The 25,939-nt window shown below is 48.1% G+C and overlaps 1 protein-coding gene across 6 annotated transcripts in view; it reads right to left on the bottom strand.

Moving 5' to 3' along the window:
* Positions 1-25,939, bottom strand: part of CAMK1D (calcium/calmodulin dependent protein kinase ID) — a 571,288-nt gene that overhangs the window by 124,976 nt on the left and 420,373 nt on the right. The window lies entirely within an intron of this gene.

The raw sequence follows: 25,939 nt of genomic DNA, 5'->3' as shown, positions 1-25,939 counted from the left end.
AGCTACCAGGGTCGGATTCCCGGGTAGACCCCTTCACATCAAACCTAGACCCAAGTTATTAGTTTAGTGTAAAAGGGGTATTAAAGGGGCGCTATCTGAGCATTTACCTAGTGTGGATAGAACCTGTAATAAGTCCCTGAATATTTTATTTGATTCATTGGAGACTGAGTATTTTGAGAAAGTGATATAGAAAATGTACAATATAAAAAAAGAGAGATCACTGCTGTTCGTGCTCTTCATTCACTCTCATGCATACTTCCTGTGGGATACAGTCAAAATGTCGGCTGTCGGGATCCTGGCGTTCAGGACACCGACGCTGGAATCCTGACAGCTGGCATTTTACCGATGGTCACAATACTGACACCGCCTGTAACTCCCACTTGGTTGGTGGGTCCACGCCACCAACCGAGCGGGAATAGAATGTGTGGCGAGCAAAGCTCGCCGCCGGGCCCAATGCTTGGCGAGCACAGCGAGTCCGTGAGGGGACTTGCTGCCGGTATTCCGGCAGAGGGAATGCCGCTATCGGAATATTGACAGCCAGTATCACGTCTACCGGATCCCTTTCCTGTTGCTATTAACAGTGAGCACTCATTCTGCTATATAGAGCAGAAATGGTCACAGTTAACTAATTAACATAGAGGGTACTGACTCTTTTGAAGCCTTCTAATCCAAAACAGGGTAAAAATAACATATTACAATGCCAGTGTTAATACATGTCTCATTTGAAAAGTTCTCTTCATATCCACCTCAATTAAATTTCCACACTACAATAGTTAGCTGAACATTAGGAATACGTAACATTTTAAAAATATAAGGTTCTAAATTAATATAATCTTGCATTCAATGTATGTGTATGTATATATATATATATACACACACACACACACACACATACACACACACTGTAGCAACAATTCCATCATTAATATGTAGCTCAATTACTGTAGCTACTGCAGTAATTATCAACCGGTTAGAAGTAATAATAAGATTTTACTTACCGGTAAATCTATTTCTCGTAGTCCGTAGTGGATGCTGGGGACTCCGTAAGGACAATTGGGAATAGACGGGCTCCGCAGGAGATAGGGCACTTTAAGAAAGCTTTGGATTCTGGGTGTGCACTGGCTCCTCCCTCTATGCCCCTCCTCCAGACCTCAGTTAGGGAAACTGTGCCCAGAGGAGATGGACAGTACGAGGAAGGATTTTTGTAAACCTAAGGGCGAGATCCATACCAGCCACACCAACCAAAACGTATAACTTGTGATAAACTACCCAGTTAACAGTATGAACAACAACATAGCCTCGGGTCAACCGATAAATTATAACATAACCCTTATGTAAGCAATAACTATAAACAAGTCTTGCAGAAGAAGTCCGCACATGGGACGGGCGCCCAGCATCCTCTACGGACTACGAGAAATAGATTTACCGGTAAGTAAAATCTTATTTTCTCTAACGTTCTTGAGGATGCTGGGACTCCGTAAGGATCATGGGGATTATACCAAAGCTCCCAAATGGGCGGGAGAGTGCTAATGACTCTGCAGCACCGATTGAGCAAACAGGAGGTCCTCCTCAGCCAGGGTATCAAACTTATAGAACTTTGCAAAGATGTTCGACCCCGACCAAGTAGCTGCTCGGCACAACTGTAATGCCGAGACCCCTCGGGCAGCCGCCCAAGAAGTGCCCACCTTCCTAGTGGAATGGGCCTTAACCGATTTAGGCAATGGTAATCCTGCCGTAGAATGCGCCTGCTGAATCGTGTTACAGATCCAGCGAGCAATAGTCTGCTTTGAAACAGGAGTGCCAACCTTGTTGGCCACATACAGAACAAACAGAGCTTCAGTCTTCCTGATCCTAGCCGTTCTGGTCACATAAATCTTCAAAGCCCTGACCACATCCAGGGACTCGGAATCCTCCAAGTCCCGTGTAGCCACAGGCACGACAATAGGTTGGTTCACATGAAAAGAGGAGACCACTTTTGGCAGAAATTGAGGACGCGTCCTCAACTCTGCCCTATCCACGTGAAAAACCAAGTATGGACTTTTATGTGATAAAGCCGCCAATTCTGAAACACGCCTTGCCGAAGCTAATGCCAACAACATGACCACTTTCCACGTGAGGTATTTCAACTCCACTGTTTTGAGTGGTTCAAACCAAGGTGACTTGAGGAAACGTAACACCACGTTAAGATCCCAAGGCGCCACCGGAGGTACAAAGGGAGGCTGAATATGCAGCACTCCCTTCACAAAAGTCTGTACTTCAGGAAGAGAGGCCAATTCTCTTTGAAAGAATATGGATAAGGCCGAAATTTGGACCTTTATGGACCCTAATTTTAGGCCCAAATTCACTCCTGTTTGAAGGAAGTGAAGTAGACGGCCCAAATGGAACTCCTCCGTAGGAGCAGCTCTGGCCTCACACCAAGAAACATATTTTCGCCATATACGGTGATAATGTTTCAACGTCACGTCTTTCCTAGCCTTGATCAGGGTAGGAATGACCTCCTCCGGAAACCCTTTTTTCGCTAGGATCCCGCGTTCAACCGCCACGCCGTCAAACGCAGCCGCGGTAAGTCTTGGAACAGACAGGGCCCCTTCTGCAGCAGGTCCTGCCTTAGAGGAAGAGGCCACGGATCTTCTGTGAGCAACTCTTGCAGCTCCGGATACCAAGTCCTCAGTGGCCAATCTGGAACAATGAGGATTGTCCTGACCCTGCTTATTCTTATTATTCTCAACACCTTGGGTATGAGAGGAAGAGTAGGAAACACATAGACCGATCTGAACACCCAAGGTGTCACCAGAGCGTCTACCGCTACCGCCTGAGGATCCCTTGACCTGGCGCAATACCGCTTTAGCTTTTTGTTGAGACGGGATGCCATCATGTCTATTTGAGGCAGTCCCCACCGACCCGTGATCTGTGCGAAGACTTCTTGATGAAGTCCCCACTCTCCCGGATGCAGGTCGTGCCTGCTGAGGTAGTACGCCTCCCAGTTGTCCATCCCCGGGATGAACACTGCTGATAGTGCGCTTACACGGCCTTCCGCCCAGCGTAGAATCCTGGTCGATTCTGCCATAACCATTCTGCTCCTTGTTCCGCCTTGGCGGTTTATATGAGCCACTGCCGTGACATTGTCTGACTGAATCAGAACCGGTTTTCCCCGAAGCAATTCCTCCGCTTGACGCAGGGCGTTGTATATGGCCCTCAACTCCAGGACGTTGATGTGGAGACAAGTCTCTAGATTTGACCAGAGACCTTGGAAATTTCTTCCCAGTGTGACTGCTCCCCAGCCTCGGAGGCTTGCGTCCGTGGTCACCAGGACCCAGTCCTGAATGCCGAACCTGCGACCCTCTAGTAGGTGAGCACTGTGCAGCCACCACAGGAGAGATACCCTGGTCCTGGGAGACAGGGTGATCCTTTGATGCATTTGTAAATGGGACCAAGAGGTCCCATTGAAAAGGCCTCGCATGGAACCTGCCGAAGGGGATGGCCTCGTATGAAGCCACCATCTTCCCCAGAACCAGTGTGCAATGATACACTGAAACCTTTTTTTTTGCTTTAATAGGTTCCTGACCAGGGCTATGAGCTCCTGAACCTTTTCGGTCGGAAGAAAAACCTTTTTCTGGTCTGTGTCTAGAATCAGGCCCAAAAAGGTCAGACGCGTTGTAGGGACTAGCTGGGACTTCGGTATATTGAGAATCTAGCCGTGTAACTGCAACGTCTTCATGGACAGAGACACGCTGTCCAGCAACTTCTCCCGAGATCTCGCCTTTATAAGGAGATCGTCCAAGTATGGGATAATTGTGACTCCGTGCCTGCGCAGGAGCACCATCATTTCCACCATTACCTTGGTGAAAATTCTCGGGGCCGTGGAAAGCCCAAATGGCAACTTCTGAAATTGGTAGTGACAGTCCTGCACTGCAAATCTCAGGAACGCCTGGTGAGGGGGGAATATCGGAACATGAAGGTAAGCATCCTTTATGTCCAGGGACACCATCCAATCCCACCACTCCAGGCTGGCGATGATCGCCCTGAGTGATTCCATTTTGAACTTGAACCTCTTCAAGTACAGGTTCAGGGATTTTAGGTTTAAAATGGGTCTGACCGAACCGTCTGGTTTCGGGACCACAAACAGGGTTGAGTAATATCCCTCTCCTTGCTGGAGATGAGGAACTGTGACAATCACCTGTTGAATATACAATTTTTGGATTGCTGCAAACACTAGCTCCCTCTCTGACGGGGAAGCTGGCAGAGCCGATTTGAAAAACCGTCGAGGAGGCAAGTTTTCGAATTCCAGCCTGTATCCCTGAGAAACAATCTCTACTGCCCAGGGATCCACCTGCGAGTGAACCCAGACGTGGCTGAAGAACCGAAGACGAGCCCCCACTAGATCTGCCTCCCCCCCGGGAAGCCCCAGCGTCATGCAGATCCGGGGGAGGACTTCTGCTCCTGGGAACTAGCTGGGTGCAGCTTTTTTTCCCCTTGCCTTTTCCTCTGGCAACAAAGGACGATCCCCGTACCTTCTTGCTCTTATTGGAACGAAAGGACTGCATTTGATAATGAGGTGCCTTTTTTGTATGCTGCGGGGGGACATAAGGTAAGAAATTCGACTTACCAGCCGTAGCAGTAGAGACAAGGTCCGAGAGGCCGTCTCCAAACAACTCCTCCCCTTTGTAAGGCAAGGACCCCATATGCCGCTTTGAATCGGCGTCTCCCATCCAGTGTCGGGTACACAAGAGCCGCCTAGCAGAAATAGACATAGCGTTTATTCTGGAGCTTAATAAACAAATGTCTCTTTGAGCATCTCTCATATACAAGGCAGCATCTCTGATATGCTCTATGGTCATTAAAATGGCATCCCTATCTAAGGTGTCAATCTCCGTAGATAAGGAATCTGCCCATGCCACAAAAGCACTACAAACCCAGGCCGACGCCATTGCCGGTCTAACAATAGTACCTGAATGAGTGTAAATGTGCTTCATGGTAATTTCCTGCTTGCGATCAGCAGGATCCTTGAGGGAAGCCGTATCCTAAGAAGGCAGTGCCACCTTTTTGGATAAGAGTGTCAGCGCCTTGTCTACTTTAGGCGAAGATTCCCATCGTATCCTATCCGTTTGTGGAAAAGGATACGCCATAAGAATCCTTTTGGGAACTTGTGGTCTCCTATCTGGAGATTCCCAAGCCTTTTCGCACAATTCGCTCAGCTCAAATGAGGACGGAAAGGTGACCTCAGGCTTTTTCCCTTTATATATGTGTACCCTCGTGTCAGGGACAGGGGGTTCCTCAGTAATATGCAAAACCTCTTTAATGGCAATAATCAGTACCGAATACCTTTTGCCACCTTCGGCTGTAATTTTGCATCTTCATAGTCGACACTAGAGTCAGTATCCGTGTCGGTATCTGTGTCATCGATCTGGGATATGGTGCGCTTCTGAGACCCCGAAGGTCCTGGCGCCACAGGGACAGGCATGGTCTGGCTACCTGACTGATCCCTAGCTTCAGCCTTGTCTAACCTTTTATGCAATAGATTGACATTTGCATTTAAGACATTCAGCATATCCACCCATTCCGGAGTCGGCGTTGCCGACGGCGACATGACATTCAAGCACTCCCCCTCCACATTAAGCGAGCCTTCCTCATCAAACATGTCGACACACGCGTACCGACACACTTCACACACGCAGGGAAACTCTTTTCTGAAGACAGTATCCCCTTTAAGGCCCTTTGGAGAGACAGAGAGAGAGTATGCCAGCACACACCCCAGCGCTATACCCCTGGAAAAAAAACACAGAATGCCATTTTCCAGAAGCGCTGAGTAGTAATAAAACGCCAATTATGTGCTCCCCCCCCCTCTCCTTCAAACCCCCTTTCACCGTGTGTAAAGCAGGGGAGAGCCCGGGGAGCTTCCTCTCAGCGGTGCTGTGGAGAGAAAATGGCGCTGGTGAGTGCTGAGGGAGAAGCCCCGCCCCCTCGGCGGCGGGCTTCTGCCCCGCTCAAAGTTATTAAAAAATGGCGGGGGCTCTTTTATATACATGTACAGTGCCCACCTGTACATGTATATTGTCTTTTGCCATATGAGAGGTGTTATATTGCTGCCCAGGGTGCCCCCCCTGCGCCCTGCACCCTTACAGTGACCGGAGTGTGTGAGGTGTATGGGAGCAATGACGCACAGCTGCAGTGCTGTGCGTTACCTCAGTGAAGCTCTGAAGGCTTCTGCCGCCTGAGACGTCTTCTGACTTCGTTACTTCTGGCTCTGTGAGGAGAACAGCGGCGCGGCTCTGGGAGTGAACGCCCAGGACGAACCTGTGTTCACCCCCTCTGGAGCTAATGGTGTCCAGTAGCCGAGGAAGCAGAGCCTATCATTTAAGAAGGTCTTCCCCTCTCTCCTCAGTCCCTCGATGCAGGGAGCCTGTTGCCAGCAGTGCTCCCTGTAAAAATATAGAAAAAATCCAAACAAAAATGCTTTCTAGGCAGAGAACTCAGGGAGCTCCCTGCAGTGCACCCATTTCCCTCTGGGCACAGTGTAAAAATGAGGTCTGGAGGAGGGGCATAAAGGGAGGAGCCAGTGCACACCCAGAATCCAAAGCTTTCTTAAAGTGCCTTATCTCCTGCGGAGCCCGTCTATTCCCCATGGTCCTTACAGAGTTCCAGCATCCTCAAGGACGTTAGAGAAATTAGGGATTATATAGTGAATATATGAAAAAAGTTTATATGTGATTTAGAAACTGCATCTCAGTTTAAGCTTAAAGTTTGCATTTGTCTGTCTTTCATTCTTTTCAAATTAAAACCCTGAGTTCATGTGGCAGGAAGCAAATAGTTGAGAGTCAAAACTGGAAATGAATGAATGGATGAAGTGACTGGAAATGCAAATCACACAAAGGGTGTAGTATGGTATGCCGGCGACCAGCATACCGGCGCCGGGAGCCCGACCTTCGGCATACCGACAGCGTGGCGAGCGCAGATGAGCCCCTGCGGGCTCGGTGGCGCGCCACGCTATTTTATTCTCCCTCCACGGGGGTCGTGGACCCCCGCGAGGGAGAAAAAGTGTCGGTATGTTGGCTGTCGGGATTCCGGCGCCGGTATACTGTGCGCCGGGATCCCGACAGTCGGCATACTGAAGACCACCCCACACAAACACTATACCAGTACTATATGAAAACCAGTGGGTCTGAGAGAGGAAGGGGGGGGGCGGGACATTGGGTACTAATTACCCAGGGCTGGGCTGCCGGAGGGGCCAGGGTCTTCAGCCGCCCATCCCGAGTATACCTTTACTTAAGGCCAGCACAATCATCCCGCACATTGGGCCTAATTCAGACCTGATCATTAGAGTGCGTTTTTTGCATCCCTGCGATCAGGTTGTCGCCACCTACAGGGGGAGGGAGAAAATCGCTGTGCAGGGGTGCAGGAGAGCTGCACAAACAGAAGTTTGTGCAGCCTCTGCACAACCCAGGACTTACTCTTCCAGTGCGATGATCGGGGCCGGAGCCGACGTCAGAAGCCCTCCTTTCAAACGCCTGGTCCCTTCTGCGTTTCTCCGGACACTCCTTAAAAACGGTCAGTTACCACACACAAATGGCCTCTTCCTGACAGTCGCCTTGCGATCGCCCGTGCGATCGCTTTTCTCGCACCATCCCATCGCTGCCCGGTGCTCCCCGTCGCTGCGGACCAACGCACCTGCGCATTGTGGTGCATACGCAGTTCAGACCTGATCGTAGGCTGTATGATAACGCAGCCTAGTGATCAGGTCTGAATTAGGCCCATTGAAAGCAAAGACTCTGGCATTATGCCAAAGTATTTGCTCTCTATTGCACATGCAACATCTTCTAAAATATCACTGGGAAGATGGCGCTGGCTGAGGAGGAAGGACCCGCTTCCCACAAGCAAGGTATGAAACGTGCGTCTCATCCCCCTGGATTATAATGGGGTCCCCTGCAGCTCCACAATTATTAATTTTTTTACATTGTATTATTTTTAGTGGGTGTGAACATGCCACCATTTTAGGCAATGCCCCATTCATTACCAGGGCCCTGCGTGGCTCTCTACGCCTCTGTTGAAAACATCACAGCACTCCGTTTAAAGATAGTAAAGTACTGGTTGTTCTATAGATACTGTAGGTCATGTTTTTTTTAGCAATTAAATAGGTCAGAGTGTAAGGATGGAATTTTTTAGGAAAGAAATTAGGATCCTAACACGAATAAAAACCAAACAAACACCAGATGTAGTATGTAGATTTCAGATGACCCCTGGAGACTGAAGTGCTTCAAAACAAATATGCTTTTATTTCAGTATAAGAGAACAGCCTGTGCAATGGCTTCAGGAGTACACAGGAGTACCAACAGCAACTCTGGAACATAAGTATATCTTTACATAAAAACAGCATTCACCAGAGAACAGAAAATCTGTATAATCCAACACCCAGAGGGGTGCTAAAGGTGCCAATTAATGATTACTATCACCTTTCTGATCAAATAACTAATTCGACACAGGTGATGAAAATCACAAATTAAGAGGGACATCCAGGAATAGAGCACTCTGTCCCTCCAGGAATCATCCACTGAAAGAACATTCTCAAAGGCCCATTTTAGCGCACGATCTTCCAAATGGGCCTTTCTTAAATCAGCCTTAGGTACAAGGGGAAGGGTTAACAACTCTTCATTGATACTGCTTACCTGCTCCTCAACACTATCACCACTACTCACAACGTCGCAGACATCTGTCTAGCTGCTAGGCACAGACTTCCTAAACAATTCAGCATCAGTATGTGAAACATCATGGTTTAATAGACACAGTATCATGGTTTGATCAATCAGCATTCAGAGGCACATTAGCATGGGCAGGAGAGAAAGCCAGTCATTGTAATCCCTCCTCTTTTTTCTCTTGGGTTTAAGGGACTTTACCCGAGAAAGAAACAAATCAGGTGTAAAGGGAGAGGTTTCTCCAAGGGTCATTGTGGGAACTGTGGCAGGCACCTGTTCCTCAGGCAAAACAAGAGCCAGAAAGGGAAGCCACTCATGACCTATTAACAAAGGGACAGGTAACCATGGACACAGCAGATGCCCCCCTGATTGTCAAAGGGATCACAGTGGCAGGATAGGCCTGAACATCACTCTGTATACAGCAAATGCTAATTAATTCATAGTACAATAACCACTCCTAGGAAACCAAGATCATTTGTATCAAGGTAGTAGTGGACCAGTCTTTTTCCACCTTTACACACACCTGTATCAGGGGTGGGACAGGGCAAGTCTCAGTGGTGGCAAAAAGAGCAATTCACCAGTGTACACTCCTATTCTTGATGCCCAGATTGACCACATTATGAACACAACTAACATAGAGGTGCCAGGGAAGACCCAAACTCCAAATCAGAGTACAGACCTAATTCCCCACTGGTACGCCTCTGGATAGGGGAAAAAGTGGTTCATGATGGCAGCCTTCACTCAGCCATAAACCTTCACATACTCTGTAGAGAAGAATGCAGATACAGTTAGAGCCTCCTCTGTTAGCAGCGGGGAAATCCATAGGGCTTAGGTATCTTTGGACCATGCCTGCAAGGTAGCAACCCTTTCAAAGTGATGAAAAAGGCCTCAATGTCATCCGAGGGCTACATTTTTAGGACATCCTGCAGCAGTCGCCACTGTCTGCTGCTGTTAAGAAAATCCAACAACTATTGCATCACATAGTGGTTTGTTAGGATCCTTGGAACAGGACCCAGCTGATCCCACTCATGACACAATGTAGCAGGTAGATTTCAGGTGGTCATTGGAGACTGAAGTGCCTCAAAACAAATAAGCTATTATCCCAGCTAAAAGACACAGTCTGTACAATGGCTTCGTACACAGACGTACCAACAGCAATTCAGGAATATAAAAGTACTACTTTAAATAAAATAGAATTCCCCAGAGTACAGCAAACAGGCAGGTCAAGGCCTGTAGTATCCAGCACCCACAGGGCTGCTAAAGGTGCACACCCTCCTATATCTCCCGCTGACTGATACACACGAGGAGGTTTATATGCCTGAACTCCTCTTAATTGAAGAAAAGGTGTGGTTTTATCCTAAGCCACAGAAGGTCAACCCTTTTCTTCAAATGTGGGGGAGTTCCACCCTGCCCCAAATGGCTATATCTATATCCATGTGCACTGTACCTGCCGTCCTTGCTTGAAGAAATCATTGTCATTTGAACTATTGGGAGAAAAATGAAAGTAACCTGGAGTCTAACAGTTAATGAAGTACTGGAGGTAGGCATGACTAGTGGTCATGAGACATGAAATACAGAAGTTCAGGAGACTGGTTTATTGAATGGTAGTAATGCATGAAACACAGGGGGAGAGGCATTAGATACACGAGTACTAGAGAAAATAAGATTTTAAACCTACCGGTAAATCTTTTTCTCGTAGTCCGTAGAGGATGCTGGGACTCCGTAAGGACCATGGGGGTAGACGGGCTCCGCAGGAGACATGGGCACTTTAAGAAAGACTTTAGGCTCTGGGTGTGCACTGGCTCCTCCCTCTATGCCCCTCCTCCAGACCTCAGTTAGAGAAACTGTGCCCAGAGGAGACGGACAGTACGAGGAAAGGATTTTAGGTAATCCAAGGGCAAGATTCATACCAGCCACACCAATCACACCGTATAACTTGTGATATACTATCTAGTTAACAGTATGAAAAACCAACATAGCCTCGGTCCACCACCGATGAAACTATAGCATAACCCTTATGTACGCAATAACTATATACAAGCCTTGCAGAAGTAGTCCGCACTTGGGACGGGCGCCCAGCATCCTCTACGGACTACGAGAAAAAGATTTACCGGTAGGTTTAAAATCTTATTTTCTCTAACGTCCTAGAGGATGCTGGGACTCCGTAAGGACTATGGGGATTATACCAAAGCTCCAAAACGGGCGGGAGAGTGCGGTTGACTCTGCAGCACCGATTGAGCAAACAGAAGGTCCTCCTCAGCCAGGGTATCAAACTTATAGAACTTTGCAAAGGTGTTTGACCCCGACCAAGTAGCAGCTTGGCACAGCTGTAGTGCCGAGAACCCTCGGGCAGCCGCCCAAGAAGAGCCCACCCTCCTAGTGGAATGGGCCTTAACTGATTTTGGTAACGGCAATCCTGCCGTAGAATGCGCCTGCTGAATCATGTTACAGATCCAGCGAGCAAGAGTCTGCTTTGAAGCAGGGCCGCCAACCTTGTTGGCTGCATACAGGACAAACAGTGCCTCTGTTTTTCTGATCCTAGCCGTTCTGGCCACGTAAATCTTCAAAGCCCTGACCACATCAAGGGACTCGGAATCCTCCAAGTCACGTGTAGCCACAGGCACGACAATAGGCTGGTTCATATGAAAGGATGAGACCACTTTAGGTAGGAATTGAGGATGAGTCCGCAATTCCGCCCTTTCCATATGAAAAACCAGATAGGGGCTTTTATGTGATAAAGCCGCTAATTCCGAAACTCGCCTAGCCGAAGCTAAGGCTAACAACATGACCACCTTCCAAGTGAGATATTTTAACTCCACCGTTTTGAGTGGTTCAAACCAATGTGACTTAAGGAAACTTAACACCACGTTAAGGTCCCAAGGCGCCACCGGAGGTACAAAAGGAGGCTGAATATGCAGTACTCCCTTCACAAACGTCTGTACTTCAGGAAGAGAGGCCAATTTCTTCTGAAAGAAAATGGATAGGGCCGAAATCTGAACCTTAATGGAGCCTAATTTTAGGCCCAAATTCACTCCAGTTTGTAGGAAGTGAAGGAGACGGCCCAGCTGGAATTCTTCCGTAGGAGCATTCCTGGCCTCACACCAAGAAACATATTTTCGCCATATTCGGTGATAATGTTTTGATGTCACGTCCTTCCTAGCCTTTATTAGTGTAGGAATGACCTCATCCGGAATACCTTTTTTCGCTAGGATCCGGCGTTCAACCGCCATGCCGTCAAACGCAGCCGCGGTAAGTCTTGGAACAGACAGGGCCCCTGTTGCAGCAGGTCCTGTCTTAGAGGAAGAGGCCACGGATCTTCTGTGAGCAACTCCTGCAGCTCCGGATACCAGGTCCTTCGTGGCCAATCTGGAACAATGAGGATTGTTCTCACTCCTCTTTGTCTTATTATTCTCAACACCTTGGGTATGAGAGGAAGAGGAGGAAATACATAGACCGACCGGTACACCCACGGTGTCACCAGGGCGTCCACAGCTACCGCCTGAGGATCTCTTGACCTGGCGCAATACCTTTTTAGCTTTTTGTTAAGACTGGACGCCATCATGTCTATTTGGGGCAGTACCCACCGACTTGCGATCTGCTCGAAGACTTCCTGATGAAGCCCCCACTCTCCCGGATGCAGATCGTGTCTGCTGAGGAAGTCTGCTTCCCAATTGTCCACTCCCGGAATGAACACTGCTGACAGTGCGCTGACATGATTCTCCGCCCAGCGAAGAATCCTGGTGGCTTCCGCCATTGCCACCCTGCTCCTTGTGCCGCCTTGGTGGTTTACATGAGCCACTGCGGTGACATTGTCTGACTGAATCAGAACTGGTTTGTCGCGAAGTAATGCCTCCGCTTGACGTAGGGCGTTGTATATGGCCCTCAACTCCAGGACGTTGATGTGGAGACAAGTCTCTAGACTTGACCAAAGACCTTGGAAATTTCTTCCCTGTGTGACTGCTCCCCAACCTCGGAGGCTTGCGTCCGTGGTCCCCAGGATCCAGTCTTGAATGCCGAACCTGCGGCCCTCTAGTAGGTGAGCACTCTGCAGCCACCACAGGAGAGATACCCTGGCTCTGGGGGACAGGGTGATCCACCGATGCATCTGTAGATGTGACCCGGACCACTTGTCCAGCAGGTCCCATTGGAAGGTTCTCGCATGGAACCTGCCGAAGGGAATGGCTTTGTATGATGCCACCATTTACCCAGGACTCGAGTGCAGTGATGCACTGACACCTGTTTTGGCTTCAATAGGTTCCTGACCAGAGTCATGAGTTCCTGAGCTTTTTCCGTCGGAAGAAAAACCCTTTTCTGGTCTGTGTTCAGAATCAAGCCCAAGAAGGTTAGACGCGTCGTAGGAACCAGCTGCGACTTCGGAATATTGAGAATCCAGCCGTGTTGCTGTAACACCTTCAATGAAAGTGACACGCTGTCCAGTAACTTCTCCCGAGATCTTGCTTTTATGAGGAGATCGTCCAAGTATGGGATAATTGTGACACCTCGCTCGCGCAGGAGCACCAGCATTTCCGCCAGTACCTTGGTGAAAATCCTCGGGGCCGTGGAAAGCCCAAACGGCAACGTCTGAAATTGGTAATAACAATCCTGTACAGCAAATCTCAGGAACGCCTGATGAGGTGGAAATATTGGAACATGAAGGTACGCATCCTTTATGTCTAGGAAAACCATAAAATCCCCCCCTTCCAGGCTGGCGATGACCGCTCTGAGTGATTCCATCTTGAACTTGAACTTTTTCAAGTATAGGTTCAGGGATTTTAAATTCAAAATGGGTCTGACCGAACTGTCCGGTTTCGGGACCACAAACAGGGTTGAGTAATATCCCCTCCCCTGTTGCAGTAGGGGAACCTTGACCACCACCTGTTGAAGATACAATTTTTGAATTGCATTTAACACTAACTCCCTCTCTGAGGGAGAAGCTGGCAGAGCAGATTTGAAAAACCGGCGAGGGGGGACCTCTTCGAATTCCAGCTTTTATCCCTGAGAAACAATTTCTATTGCCCAGGGATCCATCTGTGAGAGAACCCATATGTGGCTGAAAAGTCGAAGACGTGCCCCCACTGGAGCGGACTCCCTCAGGGGAGCCCCAGCGTCATGCGGTGGATTTTGCAGAGGCCGGGGAGGACTTCTGTTCCTGGGAACTAGCTGTGTGCAGCATGTTTCCTCTGCCCTTACCTCTGGCAAGAAAGGACGATCCACGTACTTTTTTGCTTTTATTCGAACGAAAGGACTGCATTTGATAATGAGGCGCTTTCTTAGGCTGTGAGGGAACATAAGGCAAGAAATTCAATTTACCTGCCGTAGCTGTGGAGACGAGGTCCGAGAGGCCTTATCCAAATAACTCCTCACCTTTGTAAGGCAAAAACTCCATATGCCTCTTCGAGTCGGCATCCCCCGTCCACTGTCGGGTCCATAAGACTCGCCTAGCGGAAACAGACATAGCGTTTATTTTGGAACTTAGTAAACAAACATCTCTTTGAGCATCCCTCATATATAATACAGCATCTTTTATGTGCCCTAGGGTCATTAAAATGGTATCCTTATCTAGGGTCTAAATCTCCGCTGATAAGGAATCAGTCCATGCAGCCACAGCACTACAAACCCAGGCCGACGCCATTGCCGGTCTAAGTATTGTACCAGAATGTGTGTAAATGGACTTCATGGTAACCTCATGCTTGCGATCAGCAGCATCCTTGAGGGTAGCCGTATCTTGGGATGGCAGCGCTATCTTTTTTGATAAGCGTGTCAATGCCTTGTCCACCTTAGGAGAGGATTCCCATCGTATCCTATCCTTTTGCGGGAAAGGATACGCCATAAGAATCCTTTTGGGAACCTGCAGTCTCTTGTCTGGAGTTTCCCAAGCCTTTTCGCATAATTCGTTCAGCTCATACGAGGATGGAAAGGTGACCTCAGGCATTTTCTCTTTATACACGTGTACCCTCGTGTCAGGGACAGAGGTTTCCTCTGTGATATGCAAAACCTCTTTTATTGCAATAATCATACATCGAATACCCTTAGCCACTTTTGGCTGTAATTTTGCATCATCGTAGTCGACACTGGAGTCTGAATCCGTGTCGGTATCTGTGTCAACTATTTGGGATAGTGTGCGCTTCTGAGGCCCCGAAGGACTCGGTGACATTGGGACAGGCATGGTTTGACTTCCTGACTGTTCCCTAGCCTCAGCTTTGTCTAATCTTTTGTGCAATAAATTCACATTAGCACTTAAGACATTCCATATATCCATCCAGTCAGGTGTCGGCGCTGCCGACGGAGACCTTACATTCATACACTCCCCCTCCTTAGGTGAGCCTTCAACCTCATACATGTCGACACACGCGTACCGAAACACCCCACACACACAGGCAAGCTCTTTTCTGAAGACAGGTTCCCCACCAGGCCCTTTGGAGAGATAGAGAGAGAGAGTATGCCAGCACATACCCCAGCGCTATATGACCCAGGAAAAAACACAGAATGTTTTACCCAGTAGCGCTGTTATAACTTTATACACGCCAATTATGTGCCCCCCCCCCCCCCCCCTCTTGAAAAACCCACTGTCACCCTCAGTAAGCAGGGGAGAGTCCGGGGAGCTTCCTCTCAGCGCTGTGCTGTGGAGAAAATGGCGCTGGTGAGTGCTGAGGAAGAATCCCCGCCCCCTCGGCGGCGGGCTTCTGTCCCACTCAAAATCTATCAAAACATGGCGGGGGCTCTTTATATACATGTACAGTGCCCAGCTGTACATGTATATATATGCTTTTGCCATAGGAGAGGTTTATACTGCTGCCCAGGGCGCCCCCCCTGCGCCCTGCACCCTTACAGTGACCGGAGTGTGTGAGGTGAACGGGAGCAATGGCGCACAGCTTCACCGCTGTGCGTTACCTCTATGAAGATCAGACGTCTTCTGCCGCCTCTGAAGTCTTCTTTCTTCTCATACTCACCTGGCTTCTATCTTCTGGCTCTGCGAGGAGGACGGCGGCGCGGCTCTGGGACGGACGGCGAGGATGAAACCTGCGTACCAATCCCTCTGGAGCTAATGGTGTCCAGTAGCCTAAGAAACAGGACCTTGAAACTCAGAGAAGTAGGGCTGTTTCTCTCTCCTCAGTCCCTCGATGCAGGGAGTCTGTTGCCAGCAGGCTCCCTGAAAATAAAAAACCTAACCAAAATACTTTCTTACAGGAAACTCAGGAGAGGTCCCTGCAGTGCACCCATCTCCTCTGGGCACAGTATCAAACTGAGGTCTGGAGGAGGGGCATAGAGGGAGGAGCCAGTGCACACCCAGAGCCTAAAGTCTTTCTTAAAGTGCCCATGTCTCCTGCGGAGCCCGTCTATCCCCATGGTCCTTACGGAGTCCCAGCATCCTCTAGGACGTTAGAGAAATATCTTACTGCAATGTAAGTGAGGTACAAGGCACAGCTATGCCAGAGACAGAAAAGTGTATTGTAGCAAGATATGATCCCCCAGTAGTGAAGCACTAGGCAAAGTAGTCACAGCAACAGAGAGTAGTGGAGACCAGTCACTACAATTTATCGTCTAACATTTCCAAACAGCTAAGTAGACTGTCACAGAACAGTTAGGAGGGATGTAAGCTATTGGTTGAATTCGGTCTCATGTCTTCAAAGTACACGCAAACCAGCTGCCATGTTGAAAGTATGGGGCCCCATTGCCCATGTGCCCTGTCCAATGGTGTAACTGGAGAGGCCCCAGGCCCTAGTAAATACACTCAAAGGGTTGGTGTGTGACATGAGAATATTTGTCTCTGCAATACCAAAAACGATGCAGCCTGGGAGATAAGGATTTGTCTAGCAAAGAAATGGCTCTGCATAGTGAAACACAGTGATAACTGACAGATGGAGAAGCTACCTATGGAGAGCTCCAGCTGCTATAAATATGCTATAAATAAGTGCACCATTCTCTGCAGCTGATGAGATCATGTGATGCACTTCACCTCATCCAGTGGTACTGAAATTATAGAATATGTAACAGTTCAGTGTGTAAGATATACAAGATAGAACCTTTATAGGTGGTCTAGTGTGAGGGAATCAAGGAATTTGTTAAATATTAAAAAGTGTACAATAAATGAAGTTGCAATGTGGAAAACAATGGTGAGAACCTGAGGGGCATACAATAATTCTGATGGTAAGCTAACAATGCTGATACTACAAACTGCAATACCAAAGCTGAAATCAGCCACCCAGCCCACTCTCAACATGCAACTGAAATATGCTAGACCAGAGGTTCTCAAACGCGGTCCTCAAGGCACCCCAACGGTCCATGTTTTAAGGTTATCCATGATTGGCCACAGATGGCTTACTTAGCCCCTTAGTCAATTTGATTTAACCATCTGTGCTGAACCATGGATATACCTAATACCTAGACTGTTGGGGTGCCTTGAGGAATGCGTTTGAGAACTTCTGTGCTAGACAATTGCTTATCAGATCATTATGTCATTATATAGCTGGAAGTTGAGCTATCGGTCTCTGTTAATATGGGCAAATAATTAGCAGTCATCTGTGATACCGTTAGAACTCCACTTGGCGTGAGTATGGACAGCATATTAATAGAGTATTGACACAGAAGATAAAGGAAGTGGTGGGGAGCTTGATTGTTGGGTAGATAACGTTGAAGTGATACATTTATTTGAAGTGTGAATGGTGACAGTCATTGCTTTAGCATCTAACCCGATATCCAGAATCACTTCTCTTGAATTTTGATTGTTATTGCTTTTTGAAAATGTATCAAAAACTAAATCACATCTATTAACCTTCATCCTTTCTTACTTTCTACGTATGGGTATATAAAGAAAGCAAATTCATATGTATTGTATAGAGAATTCTAACGTTCTCATTATCTGTTCTTAATATTAGTATATGGATAACTGCAGAGAGTCTGATTTTTTTGGTACAAGATTATCATAAGTACATTTTTATTTAATTTGGGAGCATTATATGGCAGTGTGAGTATTATTTGGAAATATATATATTTTTAAAGAAATATCATGTAACTGGTATTCTGTCCACACATTTTAAGTTTGCCTCCTTTACAGCTCAACTAACTATTTACTTTTAACTCTAATCTTGAACGTTGTGTGAGCCTATGCAGTGAACAGATAATGGATGCAGGGTCCGTGGTACACATAATCCTTTTGGGTCCAAGGGGACCCAAACCTTACACTCTACACCCACAGATGATACTTACCTGTCCGTTGGGTGCCATTTTCCCGGAGATCTATACATGCACAGTTTGAGCGATTACTCTGTAAATTATGTGGGCTCCATATTCCCACAGATCAGCGCATGCGCAGTAGACTGAGTCACCTTGGTGCATGCACTGGCTAGAGAGGTGGGTCCCGCAAAGGGGCTTAAGACAGACCTCCTCTTTTTAACCACACCTGAGCCTATGACGTAACTGGGACTTCCCTAGCTGGAAAAGACCCAATTGATGTGTATTAAGTTGCCTCAATGCATAACACCACCTACATTCTGTTTGGATTGGATCTAATATTTGTGATACTAGATACTATTACAAACTGCACACCTACTGGTACCAGTAATAGGGAGTTTTTAAAGTGTGACCTTAAAATTAATAAAAACATAAATTCTAATAACAATGGTTTCCTAGAATCCTTAAATCCAGAACATGTATATTTGAGTGGTTCAGTGCTGTATTTTGTTTTTGCCACTGCAAAGCATATCTTATTCTAAACTGAAAGCCAACTCATCAGGAGACAATTAGGTGCCAATATCAGCAGACACCCCTTACCATGGCTGGTGGCTTACCATATGTTTGCAAATGTATGCAACTGAGATCTCTGCATCATTATTATCAGGTAGTATGTATGCCCAATTTGCTGGTTCTTCATGGTGTGCTTAGGGAAAGAAAAATTCTACTCTAGATTAACCCTTTCCTTACATGCACCGGTAATAGATCAATAAATCGATTTGAGCAACTACTATTCTATGTATCACTCTTCTGAGAGGCATGGATGGGATCAGTAGTTGTAGGGTATAGTGAGCCTTGTAGTTCCATAATGGAGAATTCTTGGGATGCCTCCACTTGAGTTGGCTCTTAAAATAAGAATTTACTCACCGGTAATTCTATTTCTCGTAGTCCGTAGTGGATGCTGGGTACTCCGTAAGGACCATGGGGAATAGACAGGCTCCGCAGGAGACTGGGCACTCTAAAAGAAAGATTAGGTACTATCTGGTGTGCACTGGCTCCTCCCTCTATGCCCCTCCTCCAGACCTCAGTTAGGGAAACTGTGCCCGGAAGAGCTGACACTACAAGGAAAGGATTTGGAATCCCGGGTAAGACTCATACCAGCCACACCAATCACACCGTACAACTTGTGATAACTATACCCAGTTAACAGCATGAACAACAAATGAGCCTCATTAACAGATGGCTCATAACAAAACCCTTTAGTTAAGCAATAACTATATACACGTATTGCAGAGAGTCCGCACTTGGGACGGGCTCCCAGCATCCACTACGGACTACGAGAAATAGAATTACCGGTGAGTAAATTCTTATTTTCTCTGACGTCCTAGTGGATGCTGGGTACTCCGTAAGGACCATGGGGATTATACCAAAGCTCCCAAACGGGCGGGAGAGTGCGGATGACTCTGTAGCACCGCATGAGCAAACTCAAGGTCCTCCTCAGCCAGGGTATCAAACTTGTAGAATTTTGCAAACGTGTTTGACCCCGACCAGGTAGCAGCTCGGCAAAGTTGTAATGCCGAGACCCCTTGGGCAGCCGCCCAAGAAGAGCCCCCTTCCTCGTGGAATGGGCTTTAACTGATTTAGGATGCGGCAGTCCAGCCGCAGAATGTGCAAGTTGAATCGTGCTACAGATCCAGCGAGCAATAGTCTGCTTAGAAGCAGGAGCACCCAGCTTGTTGGGTGCATGCAGGATAACAGCGAGTCAGTATTTTTGACTCTAGCCGTCCTGGAAACATAAATTTTCAGGGCCCGGACTACATCCAGCAACTTGGAGGCCTCCAAGTCCCGAGTAGCCGCAGGCACCACAAAAGGTTGGTTCAAATGAAACGCTGAAACCACCTTATGGAGAAATTGGGGACGAATCCTCAATTCTGCCCTGTCCCTATGGAAGATCAGAAAAGGGCTTTCACATGACAAAGCCGCCAATTCTGACACACGCCTAGCCGAAGCCAAGGCCAAATATATATGACCACTTTCCACGTGAGATACTTCAACTGCACGTTCTGAAGTGGCTCAAAACAATGTGATTTTAGGAAAACCAACACTACGTTGAGATCCTAAGGTGCCATTGGAAGCACAAAAGGGGGCTGAATATGCAGCACTCCCTTAACAACGTCTGAACTTCAGGCAGCGTCTTTCCTAGCCTTTAACAGTGTAAGAATCACTTCATCTGGAACGCCCTTTTCCATTAGGATCCGGCGTTCAACCGCCAAGCCTTCAAACGCAGCCGCGGTAAGTCTTGGAACAGACAGGGCCCCTGCAGTAACAGGTCCGTCTGAGAGACAGAGGCCATGGGTCCTCCGAGATCATTTCTTGTAGTTCTGGGTACTATGTTCTTCTTGGCCAATCCGGAACTACGAGTATAGTTCTTACTCCTCTCTTACTTACTAACCTCAGTACCTTGGGTATGAGAGGAAGAGGAGGGAACACAAAAACCTACTGGTACACCCACGGTGTCACTAGTGCGTCCACAGCTATCGCCTGAGGGTCTCTTGACCTGGCGCAATACTTTTTTAGCTTTTTGTTGAGGCGGGACGCCATCATGTCCACCTGTGGCCGTTCCCAACGGTTCACAATCTGCGTGAAGACTTCTGGATGAAGTCCCCACTCTCCCGGGTGGAGGTCGTGCCTGCTGAGGAAGTCTGCTTCCTAGTTTTCCACACCCGGAATGAACACTGTTGACAGTGTTAGCACGTGATACTCCGCCCATCGGAGAATCCTTGTGGCTTCTGCCAACGCCATCCTGCTTCTTGTGCTGCCTTGTCGGTTTACATGGGCGACAGCCGTGGTGTTGTCTGACTGAATCAGCACCGGCTGGTTTTGAAGCAGGGGTTCTGCTTGCCTTAGGGCATTGTAAATGGCCCTTAGGTCCAGAATATTTATGTGTAGGGAAGTCTCCTGACTCGACCACTGTCCTTGGAAATTTCTTCCCTGAGTGACTGCTCCCCAACCTCGGAGGCTTGCATCCGCGGTCACCAGGACCCAGTCCTGAATGCCGAATCTGCGGCCCTTGAGAAGATGAGCACACTGCAGCCACCACAACAAAGACACCCTGGCCCTCTGGGACAGGGTGATCAGCTGATGCATCTGAAGATGCGATCCTCACTTGTCTAACAGGTCCCACTGAAAGTTTCTTGCATGGAACCTGCCGAAGGGAATTGCTTCGTAAGAAGCTACCATCTTTTCCAGGACTCGCGTGCAATGATGCACCGACACCTGTTTTGGTTTTAGGAGGTCTCTGACCAGAGATGACAACTCCTTGGCCTTCTCCTCCGGTAAAAACACCTTCTTCTGTTCTGTGTCCAGAAACATGCCCAATATCAGCAGACGCGTCGTAGGAACCAGCTGCGACTTTGGGATATTCAGAATCCAGTCGTGCTGTTGTAGCACTTCCTGAGATATTGCTACTCCGATCAACGACTGCTCCTTGGACCTCGCCTTTATAAGGAGATCGTCCAAGTACGGGATAATTATAACTCCCTTCTTTCGAAGGAATATCATCATTTTGGCTATTACCTTGTAACACACCCTCTGTGCCGTGGACAGACCAAACGGCAACGTCTGGAATTGGTAATGGCAGTTCTGTACCACAACCTTGAGGTACGTCTGGTGAGGTGGGTAAATGGGGACATGTAGGTAAGCATCCATGATGTCTAGTGATACCATGTAATCCCCCTCTTCCAGGCTTGCAATAACCGCCCGGAGCGATTCAATTTTTAACTCGAACTTCCTTATATAAGTGTTCAAGGATTTCAAATTTAGAATGGGTCTCACCGAACCGTCTGGTTTCGGTACCACAAACATTGTGGAATAGTAACCCCGTCCCTGTTGAAGGAGGGGAACTTTTATTATCACCTGTTGGAGGTACAGCTTGTGAATTGCCGCCAGTACTACCTCCCTGTCCTGGGGAGTAGTTGGCAAGGCTGATTTGAGGTAACGGCGAGGGGGAGACGCCTCGAATTCCAGCTTGTATCCCTGCGATACCACTTGTAGAACCCATAGATCCACCTGTGAGCGAACCCACTGGTCGCTGAAGTTCCGGAGACGCGCCCCCACCGCACCTGGCTCCGTCTGTGGAGCCCCAGCGTCATGCGGTGGACTCAGTAGAAGCAGGGGAGGATTTTTGTTCCTGGGAACTGGCTGTCTGGTGCAGCTTTTTCCCTCTCCCCCTGCCTCTGGGCAGAAAGGAAGCACCTTTGATCCGCTTGCCTTTCTGAGGCCGAAAGGACTGTACCTGATAGTACGGTGCTTTCTTAGGTTGTGAGGGAGCCTGAGGTAAAAATGTCGATTTCCCAGCTGTTGCTGTGGATACGAGGTCCGAGAGACCATCCCCAAACAATTCCTCACCCTTATAAGGCAAAACCTCCATGTGCCATTTAGAATCAGCATCACCTGTCCACTGCCGGGTCCATAATACCCTCCTGGCAGAAATGGACATTGCATTAATTCTAGATGCCAGCCGGCAAATATCCCTCTGTGCATCCCTCATATATAAGACGACGTCTTTAATATGCTCTATGGTTAGCAAAATAGTATCCCTGTCGAGGGTATCAATATTATCTGACAGGGTATCAGACCACGCTGCAGCAGCACTACACATCCATGCTGAAGCAATTGCAGGTCTCAGTATAGTACCTGAGTGTGTATATACAGACTTCAGGATAGCCTCCTGCTTTCTATCAGCAGGCTCCTTCAAGGCGGCCGTATCCTGAGACGGCAGTGCCACCTTTTTTGACAAGCGTGTGAGCGCCTTATCCACCCTAGGAGATATCTCCCAACGTGACCTATCCTCTGGCGGGAAAGGGTACGCCATCAGTAATTTTTTAGAAATTACCAGTTTCTTATCGGGGGAACCCCACGCTTCTTCACACACTTTATTCAACTCATCTGATGGGGGAAAAAACACCGGCTGCTTTTTCTCCTCAAACATAATACCCTTTTTAGTGGTACCTGGGTTAATGTCAGAAATGTGTAACACATTTTTCATTGACGTAATCATGCAACGGATGCCCCTTGTGGATTGTGTATATGTCTCATCCTCGTCGACACTGGAGTCAGACTCCGTGTCGACATCTGTGTCTGCCATCTGAGGTAGAGGGCGTTTGTGAGCCCCTGATGGTCTTTGAGACGCCTGGGCAGGCACGGGCTGAGAAGCCGGCTGTCCCACGGCTGTTACGTCATCCAGCCTTTTATGTAAGGAGTTGACACTGTCGGTTAATACCTTCCACATATCCATCCACTCTGGTGTCGACCCCGCAGGGGGTGACATCACATTTATCGGCACCTGCTCCGCCTCCACATAAGCCTCCTCATCAAACATGTCGACACAGCCGTACCGACACACCGCACACACACAGGGAATGCTCTGACTGAGGATAGGACCCCACAAAGTCCTTTGGGGAGACAGAGAGAGAGTATGCCAGCACACACCACAGCGCTATATAATCAGGGATTTACACTAACACAAGTGATTTTCCCTATAGCTGCTTTACAATACAGTTTTGCGCCTAAATTTAGTGCCCCCCCTCTCTTTTTTACCCTTTGAGCCTGGAAACTGCAGGGGAGAGCCTGGGGAGCTGTCTTCCAGCGGAGCTGTGAAGAGGAAATGGCGCCAGTGTGCTGAGGGAGATAGCCCCGCCCCTTCCCGGCGGACTTCTCCCGCTCTTATATTTATATTATGGCGGGGGATTTTTGCACATATATAGTTTATTAGACTATATTATGTGCGGTTCGCCATGTAAGGTACTCTAATTGCAGCCCAGGGCGCCCCCCCCCCCACCCCCAGCGCCCTGCACCCATCAGCGACCGGAGTATGTGGTGTGCATAGGGCTGCAGTGCTGTGCGCTACCTTAATGAAGACCGGAGTCTTCAGCCGCCGATTTCCAGGATGTTCTTCTTGCTTCTAGCTGTGCAAGGGGGACGGCGGCGCGGCTCCGGGACTGGACGACCGAGGCTGGGCCTGTGTTCGATCCCTCTGGAGCTAATGGTGTCCAGTAGCCTACAAGCCCAAGCTAGCTGCAAGCAGGTAGGTTTGCTTCTCTCCCTTAAGTCCCTCGTAGCAGTGAGTCTATTGCCAGCAGATCTCACTGAAAATAAAAAACCTAATAAATACTTTCTTTACTAGAAGCTCAGGAGAGCCCCTAGTGTGCAACCAGCTCGAGCCGGGCACAGATTCTAACTGAGGTCTGGAGGAGGGGCATAGAGGGAGGAGCCAGTGCACACCAGATAGTACCTAATCTTTCTTTTAGAGTGCCCAGTCTCCTGCGGAGCCCATCTATTCCCCATGATCCTTACGGAGTACCCAGCATCCACTAGGACGTCAGAGAAATTAGAAATACAGACATTTATGACCCAAAGAAACTCCGCATCATCGGTGGCTTACCATGTTTGCAAATGTATGTATGTGGAGATCTCTGCATTACTATTATCATGTAGGATGTACTGTCTCATTTGCTGGCCCATTATGGATGTGTTGGGGGAATTTTTTTGTTTATTGTTAGGATTACACAAAATGAACAAAAATCTTAATTCTGTCTTGGTGACCACCCAGCATGCAAGTACAGCAAATAGGCACAATGGACATAATAAGATTTTAAACCTACCGGTAAATCTTTTTCTCCTAGTCCGTAGAGGATGCTGGGGACTCCGTAAGGACCATGGGGTATAGACGGGCTCCGCAGGAGACATGGGCACTATAAAGAACTTTAGATGGGTGTGCACTGGCTCCTCCCTCTATGTCCCTCCTCCAGACCTCAGTTAGAGAAACTGTGCCCAGAGGACACAGACAGTACGAGGAAAGGATTTTTGTTAATCTAAGGGCAAGATTCATACCAGCCCACACCATCCACACCGTATAACCTGGAATATACGCAACCAGTTAACAGCATGAAGAAAACAGTATCAGTCAACGACTGATCTTAACTGTAACATAACCCTTATGTAAGCAACAACTATATACAAGTCATGCAGAGATATGTCCGCACTGGGACGGGCGCCCAGCATCCTCTACGGACTAGGAGAAAAAGATTTACCGGTAGGTTTAAAATCTTATTTTCTCTTACGTCCTAGAGGATGCTGGGGACTCCGTAAGGACCATGGGGATTATACCAAAGCTCCAAAACGGGCGGGAGAGTGCGGATGACTCTGCAGCACCGATTGAGCAAACATGAGGTCCTCATCAGCCAGGGTATCAAACTTGTAGAATTTTGCAAAAGTGTTTGAACCCGACCAAGTAGCCGCTCGGCAAAGCTGTAATGCCGAGACGCCTCAGGCAGCCGCCCAAGAAGAGCCCACCTTCCTAGTGGAATGGGTCTTTACCGAATTTGGTAACGGCAATCCAGCCGTAGAATGAGCCTGCTGAATCGTGTTACAGATCCAGCGAGCAATAGTCTGCTTAGAAGCAGGAGTGCCAACTTTGTTGGCTGCATACAGGACAAACAGTGCCTCTGTTTTCCTAATCCGAGCCGTCCTGGCTACGTAAATTTTTAAGGCCCTGACTACATCAAGGGACTTGGAATCCTCCAAGTCTCCCGTAGCCACAGGCACCACAATAGGTTGGTTCATATGAAATGATGACACCACCTTAGGCAAAAATTGAGGACGAGTCCTCCACTCAGCTCTACCCACATGGAAAATGAGATAGGGGCTCTTATGAGACAAGGCCGCCAATTCGGACACCCGCCTTGCAGATGCCAAGGCCAATAACATGACCACCTTCCAAGTGAGAAATTTTAATTCAATTGTTTTAAGAGGCTCAAACCAGTGAGATTTTAGGAACTGTAACACCACGTTAAGGTCCCATGGTGCCACTGGGGGCACAAAAGGAGGCTGGATGTGTAGCACTCCCTTTACAAAAGTCTGGATTTCTGGGTGAGAAGCCAATTCCTTCTGGAAGAATATAGATAGGGCCGAAATCTGTACCTTACTGGAGCCTAACTTTAGGCCCATATCCACTCCTGTCTGTAGAAAGTGGAGAAAACGGCCCAAGTGGAAATCTTCCGTATGAGCATTCTTGGCTTCAC

This window comes from Pseudophryne corroboree, chromosome 6, assembly GCF_028390025.1.
Source record: "Pseudophryne corroboree isolate aPseCor3 chromosome 6, aPseCor3.hap2, whole genome shotgun sequence".
Taxonomy (NCBI): Eukaryota; Metazoa; Chordata; class Amphibia; order Anura; family Myobatrachidae; genus Pseudophryne; species Pseudophryne corroboree.
The sequence above is the reverse complement of the archived record's forward strand: the minus strand, read 5'-3'. Positions and strand labels throughout refer to the sequence as shown.